This window comes from Aquila chrysaetos, assembly GCF_900496995.4.
Source record: "Aquila chrysaetos chrysaetos chromosome W unlocalized genomic scaffold, bAquChr1.4 W_unloc_5, whole genome shotgun sequence".
Classification (NCBI taxonomy): Eukaryota; Metazoa; Chordata; class Aves; order Accipitriformes; family Accipitridae; genus Aquila; species Aquila chrysaetos.
This window is the reverse complement of record NW_024470325.1, coordinates 23018-33305: the sequence shown is the minus strand read 5'-3', so window position 1 is coordinate 33305 and position 10288 is coordinate 23018. Positions and strand designations below refer to the sequence as shown.

Sequence of the window (10288 nt, the reverse complement as noted above, 5' to 3'; positions counted from 1 at the left end):
TCCATCAGTGGACAAATTTCCCATACTCTTACTCTTAAATAATTTGGCAAATGCCATTATGTTTATACCCAATACCAAATATCTATTAAATATATAACAAATATCAGAAATCAATAATCAATTATCAGATGTTAAATACCAAACCAAATATCAAATGCCAAGTATCAAATACAAAGTTTCAAATACCAAATACATATATCAAACACCAGATATTAAATGAATACAAATAACAATCGTTGCCAGGTAATGGAGTCCACCTACTTTCCTAGGGCACGGACAAAGCCAACTTCCCTAAGCAAGAGTCATAACCAATATCCCCTGGCAAGATTATTAACCAACAAATGTATTCACATTTTATAACTTCCAACCTCAGTAAGAGACACTACAATCGTTGCCAAGACTCACTTCATGCTCAATTACACATCCCACACTTACAACACTCATGATACTTCCAAGTACACAATATATCTCACCAAAATTTTTTTTTTTTTTTTTAGAGTTTGGGACTCAAACCCAAAATTTCCAAAATGCTTTTGAAGCTGGGACTCTAACCCAGAATCCTCAAAAGTTGTGGGACTCTAACCCACTCCCAAATTGTCCAACCCAGCAATAGCTTTCGCTTATGTCTTACGGGCAGACGCCTAGGCTTCTACTTCCTTCAGGATCCTTTTGTCCAACCTTGCGCAGCTTTCGCCGCATCTGACAGGCAGACGATACCGGTGGGACTCTAACCCACTCGGGGGGACTCTAACCCCAAACAATACCGGTGGGACTCTAACCCACTATCCTTAATATTTAAAAGAAGTGTCTTACCAAAATCCAGGGGACGTCGCAAAGAGCCTTATGGATCGGGGATCGATGGGTATCCCCGAGAAATCCTCGGTGCCGGCAGGAACCGATCGGGTCCCCGACTCATCCGGTCTCTCTCAGCGAGGTCCCCTCTGGGTCGCCAAAAACTGTTACCGAAAAGCACGGAATGAAGAACTTATCAACACCAATTTAGTGTAGATAAACAGACACTTCTTTATTGACGGCCGGGTGCGCGGGCGAGTCCTCTCACAAACCACGCACCCCTGTCACCAAAACAATACACCTTATATTAAGACTTATTGATACATATTCATTAGATTTCCAAGAAAAGTTATACATATTCATTAGACTTCCGGGAAATCATTAGCATATGTAAATGTCCTTTACGCAGGCGCAGTGAAGGTCTCTGGTGGTCCTCAGGAGTCCTCTGGTGGTCTTTCATAGTCTTCCTCACTCGTCCGCTTCTTGACCTCTCAGGTGTCTCCAAGCAGCAAACTGGTGTCCATAACGGTTTCCTTAGTTTTTAAAACAAACACTACAAGACTACCAATCTTTGTCAAAACTTCTGTGGTTAAATGATTTTAAACAATACTTAATTCTTATGGTTACACATTATACATTTTCTAAGCTCCTAAGTTCCTAAAGGCTACATTTCAAACTTAACACTCCCATAATTATGCTTCACAATTTTCTACTTTTTAGTCAAACCAAACTCTTTTATAATCAGATTTTAATTTCTTTATCTTGTTATCTAAGTTCTAAATGTTCCTACTAGATGATTTTAGCCAATTTCTCCGGCCTTGGTACGGGGCTATACAGGAAATTTCACAGCAGGTACTGGTTGGCGGTTAAATGTATAAAATACAACTTACATATGATTTCGCTAAAATATTCAAATTAAATATGATTAATTCTAACTAATAACAAATCAATAACAAATCAATAACAGTACTGTTACTCTTTGTAGTGAAAATAGAAATAAGTGCACAACGTAGCCGCTAAGCCCTCACTCAGCTGAATCACTCACTCCTCTCTCCTGAGGGATGGGGAAAGGATCAGAAGGGCAAAGAAAGAACAACTCAAGGGTCAAGATGAGGAGACTTGAACAGGTAAAGCAAAAGCTGTGCTCACAAGCAAAGGGAAACAAGGAATTCATTCACTGCTTCCCATTGGCAGGCAGGTCTTTAGTCATTTCCAGGAAAGCAGGGCTCCTTCACCAGTAATGGTTACTTGGGAAGAGCAATGGTGTAACTGCAAATGCCCCCTCTTCCTCCTTCTTCCCCCAGCTTTTATCGCTGAGTGTGACACCATAGGGGATGGGATATCCCTCTGGTCAGCTGGGGTCAGTCATCCTGGCTGTGTCCCCTCATAACTTCTTGCCCACTCCCAGCCTACTCACTGGCAGGGAAGCATGAGCAATGGCAAAAGCCTTGGCCCTGTGCAAGCACTGTTCAGCAATAGCTAAGGCATGGGAGTGTTATCAACTCTGGTTTGGTCACAAATCCCAAACATGGAACCGTACAGGCTGCTATGAAGAAAATTACCTCCATCCCAGCCAGCCAGGGGAGGCTGGACTTCTTGGAAGGTATGAGGATGATAAGAATGCAGAATTTGAGAGGGGGGGGAAAGGGAACCAGTAAAGGAAAGATGAGGCCAGGGATGTCACTGGGACTGTTTGGGGTGCCTGTGATGCTGCCCTGTACCTGATGTGAATTATTTCCACAGTCAGAGGGAACCTGAGTGCTTTCCCTAATGTTGAGGACATGAAGGGTAAGGAATGAAAGCATCATCTAGGCTGGAAGGGACCTTGCTAGATCTCTGTAGAGAACACTATACGCAAAGCAGGGTCACACTGAGTTTCTCATGGCTTTATCCAGATGGGTCTGAGAAACTGCCAGGAATGGAGGCAATGCACTCTCTGGGAAACGGCTTCCCATGTCTGACTGTCCTCATGTTGCAAAAGTTTCTCCCTGTATTGAGCCTGACCCTCTTGTGTTTCAGCTCATTGCCTTGCACCACAGCGTCTTCTTGGATACCTCACTGTAGGCAAGGCATGTCTGTTACACCCTCTGTGCAAAGCCCTCCATTCTCCAGTCTGAACAAGGCCAGCTCCCTCAGCCTCTCCTAGCAGGGCAAGTGCTCCAACACTGACCATCTCCATGGCCCTCTGCTGAACTTTTGCAGCTCTGCGGCTTGCCAGTGTCTCTCTGGCATTGTGAGGAACCAAAACCTGGGCAAGTATGCTAGCTGTGGTGTAACAAGTGCTGAGCAGAGGGAGATAATCACTTCCACTGGCTGTGCTCCTGCTCATACAGACCAGGATGTTGTTGGCCATCTTTGCTGATGGCTCCTCTTTTTGCCTAATGTAACCCAGAGATCCGCAGACCCTTTCCTGCAGCGCTGCTACCCACCTAGGCAGTCCCTGTCCCATGTCATTTCAGAGCCTTCATCCACTTTAGGGACAGGACTTTGGATGAACCTTTACTGGATAGCTTGAGGTTTTGAGTGGCCAATCCCTCCTGACTGTCTCCTGACATCTGCTGGACAGCGTGCATCCTGCTGTGCTCCACTTCCAGTGAGTGTCAGGGTTATTGAAGTCCCCAATAAGACCGGAGGTCATGGACCTGGAGTCTTCCCTCGGTTGCTTAAATAAGGGTTAGTCCAATTCCTTACCCTGGTTGCAGGTTCTTCATCTCCTACCAAGATGCCACACTAAGGGACCTCTCCTCTCACCCACAAGGGCTCACCCAACCTGTTGCATGTCCCATAGTGGAGCTCCACACATATGACAAGCTCCTTCAGATGGAGGGCATCCCCCTCCTCATCATTCCAGCCTGCCTCTCCTGCACAGCCCATAGGCACCTTGGCAGCACCACTGTGAGTGCCATTTCTTCCATCAATGTCAAAAGTCTATAGTGGCACATGGGACTGCAGCTCCTCCTGTCTGTGGCCCAGAATGAGGGCATGGGTGCATGTTTGGGCTGCAGCACCTCCACTGTGGCACTCGGGAAAAGCTCAGACTTGTCACAGGCAAACCCAGTACCAAGTGCCCAAGTCCCAATGTCTGCAAATGCTGTGCTTCAGACCAGAGACATGATGGAGGGGATGGCAGATGGCAATGGGAAGCCAGCAGAACCCTTTCCACTTGCCCCCCTCACCTTGACGTTGTCTCCCTGTTTATCAGCACTGCCACGGTTGTCTGCCTGAAGCCCCCCTCCATCTCCTCCCCATCCTTCGATCTGGTGCTGGCAGTTCTGTACTCGGTGGTGCCTCCAGCAGTGAACCCCCTCCTCTACAGCATGAGGAACCAGGAGCTCAAGGAATCTGCTAGGAAAGAGATTTCATTAACGTTTGTCAATCTTGATAAACTTTCCATCACTCTCCGCAGGTGACCTCTAGTGTATCACAAAGCAGGCCTGTACTTTCATTATTTTTTATCCATTTTTTTGTTAGCATTGCCTGTATTGTTGTTTATGGTTAAATTGTTCCTACATAATTGCTTGTATTCAGCTCACTCTCCTAAGAAAGGAATCCATCTCTCCCTCTTTCACCTCACACCCCTGTAAATGTGTTTCTAACACTGTTTCAGAGCTGATCCTATCATAGCATCTCTATAGAAAAATGCCATCCCCCCGGTGCATTTCCTCAAGATTTGGCTGCTCTTCCAAAGCTGATGTCAACAAAAGGCCCAGGAATTTCACCCCAAAATGGCCTGAGTAAAACACTCATTTTCATGTGGGTAGCTGTTAGAGAGCAAGGATTGGATTTAGGACACGTCCCTTGTTGTCTACTGACAGTGGAGATGGTGAATGCTCACTGAGAGACTGTCATACTGTGCTGTCCCAACATGTGACAGGTCAGTGGACATCCTCTGGGAGAGGAATCCAGAGCTGCCTGCAGAGCCCGTGAGATGTGCATGGACCACGTGTGCCTGGGGTGGGCACTGACTGGAGCCCCACAAAGTGAGAGATGGCCCAAGGCGGAGTCAACCAAAGGGAAAGCACTAAATCCAGGTATCCGCAAGGAAACAAAGATGGACACAGCCAACCCAACACAGACCAACTCCAAGAGGCAACAGCACCTTGACAGCCACCACACTGACAGCAGCACTTACACAACCATGTGCAACACAATGGGCCACATCCCTTTCCCCCTCTCAGGCTGATCGGGTGCAAAGATTCCACAAGTGGTCCGTTTATTAGAATTGACCAGCAAAGCATGTACACACATTCATGCCCCAACACACACAGCAGTGAGCCTGCTCACACAGAAAAAAGCCAGGAGCAGAGTTTAATAAATGTTGTAGTTTAACCCCGGTAGACAGCTAAGCACAATGCAGCTGTGGCTTGCTCACTGCTCCACAGCAGGATGGGAGAGATGATGGGAAAGGTAAAAGTGAGAAAACTCATCGGTTGAGATCAAAACATTTTAATAAGTAAAGCAAAAGCTGTGCACTCAAGCAAAGCAAAATAAGGAATTCATTCACTGCTTCCCATCGACAAGCAGATGTTCAGCCATCTCCAGAAAAACAGGGCTCCATCACATGTAACGGTTACTTGGGAAGACAAACACCATCACTCTGAATGCTCCCACTTTCCTCCTTCTTCCCCCAATTTTTACAACTGAGCGTGACATCCTATGGTACTGAAGATCCCTTGGGACAGTTGGGGTCAGCTATCCCAGCTGTGTCCCTTCCCAAACATCTTCTGCACCCCCAGCCTACTCGCTGGCAGGGCAGCGTGAGAAGCAGAAAAGTCCTTGGCGCTGTGCAAGCGCGGCTCAGCAATGACTAAAACATTGGTGTGTTATCCAACACTGTTTCCATCACAAATCTAAAACATAGCCCCATACAAGTTACTATGAAGCTAATTAACTCTACCCCAGCTGAAACCAGTAGAATATGCAGGACAGACCATGGTGATCAGGCACAGGCTTTGGCCAGACCAGCCACCTCCTCACAGGCACCTGGCCCCTTGCAGCCCTCTTTTTCCCAAACTTCTTCCAGCTTCTTCTTCCACGATACGCCTTGACCGTTGCCTTTCTCTGCCCCAGTCTCCTCCACAATTCGTAACCATCACCAATTACTTTTTCCCCAATGGTCTCAGGTTTTCTCCTTTTATACCCAAATTTGATAGCTTGGACACCATTGCCTTGGTCCTCTGGGACTTCAAGGGCATCCCTGATGTCTTCCCCAGGCACTGATGGCCTTGCAAGACTTGACTGCCCAGAAGGTCCCCAGTGCTCCTCTCTGTGCACTTTGGCCACTTCTCACATCTGCAGCCACCTGTGAAACCCAGCCGGGACACAGGGTGCTGCCCATACTGCTGGTCTCTTCTCATGCTCTTCTCTGTCACATCCCACAATTTCTCCTCCCATGTCCCATAGGTTCCCATGTCATGTACAGGTGGCTTCACCCCAGGGCAGGGCCTCAACAGGGACCCAGAAACCTCTCTGCTGCCTTCCCACCTCGTGTCCTTGATGTCCTCATGATGCCTGCCTCCTCCTGGCCAATCACATTGCTGTCATGAGGTGACATCACAAGCAAAAGCCCAACCATGTTGGCTCTGCCTACCTCTACCCCTCTCCACTGAATGAGCTGCCATATGTGCCACATCGGGCTTTGTGATGCAACAAGTCAAGCAGCAAGAGAAATGGCCTCACAATCCACCTCCCAGCCATGCCATCTTCACCTTCCTCTGCATCTCCCCTCTCCCAAGATCTCAGCACTGCTGGGTGGGTTTTCCGACACTCCAGGTGACATCACTGGGCCTGCCGCAGCACCTGGCCAATTGGGTTGCTTGCCAAAGAAGTGACTTCAAAATCCACCTCCCACCTGCCATGCCTCTCCTTGCATCATCCTCTTCTGGCAACAGGAGTCACCTCCCAGACAACCTGCCACAACCCTTCCCCTTTACCTGCCTCTCCTCTCCCCTCCCCAGCACTCTCGTTTCTGCTGGGCAGGCAGCAACGTGCTCCCCCACCCCACGAGGACGGCAGAGCCCTGGTGGGACAGCTGGAGTGGTGGGAGGGCAGCCATGGGTGCCAAGGGCTCCTCAGGAAGGCAGGTGGAGGGTGAGGAGGTGGAGGGGAGCTCTGTGCAAAGGGGAGGCTGGCGTGCACAGAGCCTTGCCTTGGAGGAAGCCTCGCGGTCACAGATCCTCGATGACATGGCGAGTTGAAGCACCCCACAGTCTGCTGGGAGGGCAGCAGGGCTGGGCACAAGCAAGCCAGGAGATTCCTGCAGGGTGTGGAAGACAACATTTTGACAGAGGCACTCAAGGAGCTGTCTAGGGCTGGTCTCTTCCTGACAGACAGGGTGGATCTGGCTGGGGATGGGAAGGAGGAGGGCAGCCATGGCTGCAACCACCATGAGATGGTGGAGATGCATGACAAGTAGCAGAATGACAGTGCGGACCTGCAGGAGAGCTGATTTCCAGTAGCTGAAGATCTGCTTGGACTGTGTTGTGGTTTCAGCCCACCTGGTAACAAAGGATCACAGAGCCACTCGCTCACTCCTTCTGCCCCCTCCGGTGGGATGGGGAGGAGAACCAGGAAGGAGAAAAGAAAAAAAAAAAAAAAAGGAACCTTGTGGGTTAGGACAAGGACAATTTACTGGGACAACACAAAAAGAGAAGTTACAACAACAACAACAACAATACTAATAAGAGAATATACAAAAGGAGTGATGCGCAGTGCAACTGCTCGCTACCCGGAACCTGACCCTCCGTCAGTTCCCCCACCGAAAGCCAAGTGACCTCCCCCAGACCACTGACCATTTATATACTGAGCAAGATGTCACATGGTATGGAATAACTCCTTGGCTAGTTCAGGTCAGCTGTCCCAGCTGTGCCCACTCCCAGGTTCCTGTGAAAATGAACTCTATCCCAGCTGAACCCAGGACAGACTGTCCTGGAGGACAAAGGGGCTGTGAGACCCTCCTGGATCTTCAGGGAGAACATCCTCACAGCCCAGGAAGGAGCCAGCCCGCAGCACAGGGATTCGAGCAGGGCCTGGCAAGAGGTCAGCGTGGATCAACAGGGACACCCACGACTTAGGAGGTCCAACACCAGAAGGAAGTGCAGGGAGGCTGGAGGGGGAACAGCCTGCCCAGGAGGCAGACAGACACCTGGCCTGTACATGCAGGGATGGAGCCAGCAAAGCCAGAGCTCGGTTGTGGATGGAAATGGCCATGCATGGGGAGGGGACCCAGAAGGGCTTCTCTAAATGTGTTGTCAGCACAAGGAAGGCAGCTGAGGGAACCCTGGTCCCAGTGGCCAGCAGGGCAAGGGATGGATTGACATAGGCAGTATAAATACAGCAATTCCTCAGAACCAAGATTCTCCCTTCAGATCCTGCCACACTGCAGGACTGTGACCGAGCTGCCAGAGCACTCAGGCCTTACACCAAGCCAGGGGCTCAGAAGGAGAGTGTGGGAGTGGAAAGAGAGCAGCTCTGGGAAGACCAAGCGCTGGTGCTCCCTGGCACTGCTGCTTTGCTGAGAATCTTTTCCCCTTCCCCTCTGTATACAGGCACTGCCCTGCTACTTCACCAGGTTCTCAGAGGAAGGATCTCGGGCAAACAAGTTGCTGGAGGGTCCTTTATTGTGTTGAAATACACAGAGATCACTGTGCCTCATTTACACAGCCTCTGGGTCAAAGTCTACAGGTAGACACTGAATTACATAATGGAGGGCTAATACAATTTCATTATGTACAATGTGATCACAAGAAAAACAAAGAAAACCCTGCTACCACCACTAACAGGAACCTGATAAGGCAGCCTGGGCCTGTAATGAGATACATTATGAATGCTCTGCAAAAGAAAACAATCAGTTAATTGTTTCTGAAAAGCACCGTCTCATCAATTTCTGCAGGGCATCCTTGAGCTCCTGGTTCCTCATGCTGTAGAGGAGGGGGTTCACTGCTGGAGGCACCACCGAGTACAGAACTGCTACCACCAGGTCTAGAACTGGGGACCTGAGGGATGGGGGCTTCAGGTAGGCAAACTTGGCAGTGCTGACAAACAGGGAGACCACAGCCAGGTGAGGGAGGCACGTGGAAAAGGCTTTGTGCCGTCCCTGCTCAGAGGGGATCCTCAGCACGGCCTTGAAGATCTGCACATAGGAGAAAAGAATGAAAACAAAACAACCAAATGCCAAACAGGCACTAAGCACAAGAAGCCCAGCTTCCCTGAGGTAGAAGTGTGAGCAGGAGAGCTTGAGGATCTGGGAGACTTCACAGAAGAACTGGCCCACAACATTGCCTCCACAGAGCAGTAGTCAAAATGTATTGGCCGTGTGCAGCACAGCATAGAGAAACCCACTGCCCCAGGCAGCTGCTGCCATGTGGACACAAGCTCTGCTGCCCAGGAGGGTCCCGTAGTGCAGGGGTCTGCAGATGGCAACATAGCGGTCATAGGCCATGATGGTGAGCAGAGAATATTCTGTTGTGATCAGGAAGAGAAAGAAAAAGACCTGTGCAGCACATCCCCTGTAGGAGATGGCCCTGCTGTCCCACAGGGAATTGGCCATGGATTGGGGAACAGTGGTGGAGATGGAGCCCAGGTCAAGGAGGGAGAGGTTGAGGAGGAAGAAGTACATGGGGGTGTGGAGGTGGTGGTCGCAAGCTACAGTGGTGATGATGAGGCCATTTCCCAGGAGGGCAGCCAGGTAGATGCCCAGGAAGAGCCAGAAGTGCAAGAGCTGCAGCTGTCGAGTGTCTGTAAATGCCAGGAGGAGGAACTCAGTGATGGAGCTGCTGTTGGACATCAGCTTCTTCTGGGCATGAGGCACTGTTCAAGGTGGAAAGCCAGATGTTAACAAGTTAGAAGAGACTTCTTTGAGCTAAACCTAACACATATCTCATAGAAACCCCACTGAAGCTGCCTCTCCTATCTCAGAAAGACCTTTGGCAGGTCCCTTTCATGAGATATTCTTGGTGCTGGCTGAGGGTGCTACTGGGAGCAGCAGGCTCTGCTGTGGGCTCCAGGGGAGTCAGTCCTGCCCTACAGCAGAAGGCAAATAGGAACATGGGGTGATCTTAGATTAAATCCGCTCATCATGTCAAACAGCTTTTCAGCCTTGTCACTCCCAATTCAACCAAAAGTGGGGAAGAGCCAACGGGATTTTGTTTGGAATATTTTGTTCTGCTTTTCTCACCACACTTACGGAGTGCTTTTGGCAGGGAACGAAGTGAATGTCCTAAGGATGGGGTGTCCTGAAAGGAGAGTTTTGTCATTTGTGTCACTGGGAGCCTGGGGATTAGGACAGGATTAGGACACTCTAACTCCCATGGATAATTCTGCATTGCAAGACCCCCAGGCTCAGTCTGTGCATCTGAACCCCACCTCCCATCCCAATCCAGTGACAAAATAAACAGGAGCAGCGGCAGGAGGAAGAAAACGGACAAATGCCACAGAGCTGCTGTGGATGGAGGCAGGACAGGGACAGATGGTAGCGTATTTGCTAATTTCTTCTTCT

At 49.6% G+C, this 10288-nt stretch overlaps 1 pseudogene; it reads right to left on the bottom strand.

Annotated features, from left to right (window-relative positions):
- Nucleotides 1–8638: 8638 nt before the first annotated feature.
- LOC115337577 lies at nucleotides 8639–9577 on the bottom strand (annotated as a pseudogene).
- Between the last annotated feature and the right edge of the window lie 711 nt (nucleotides 9578–10288).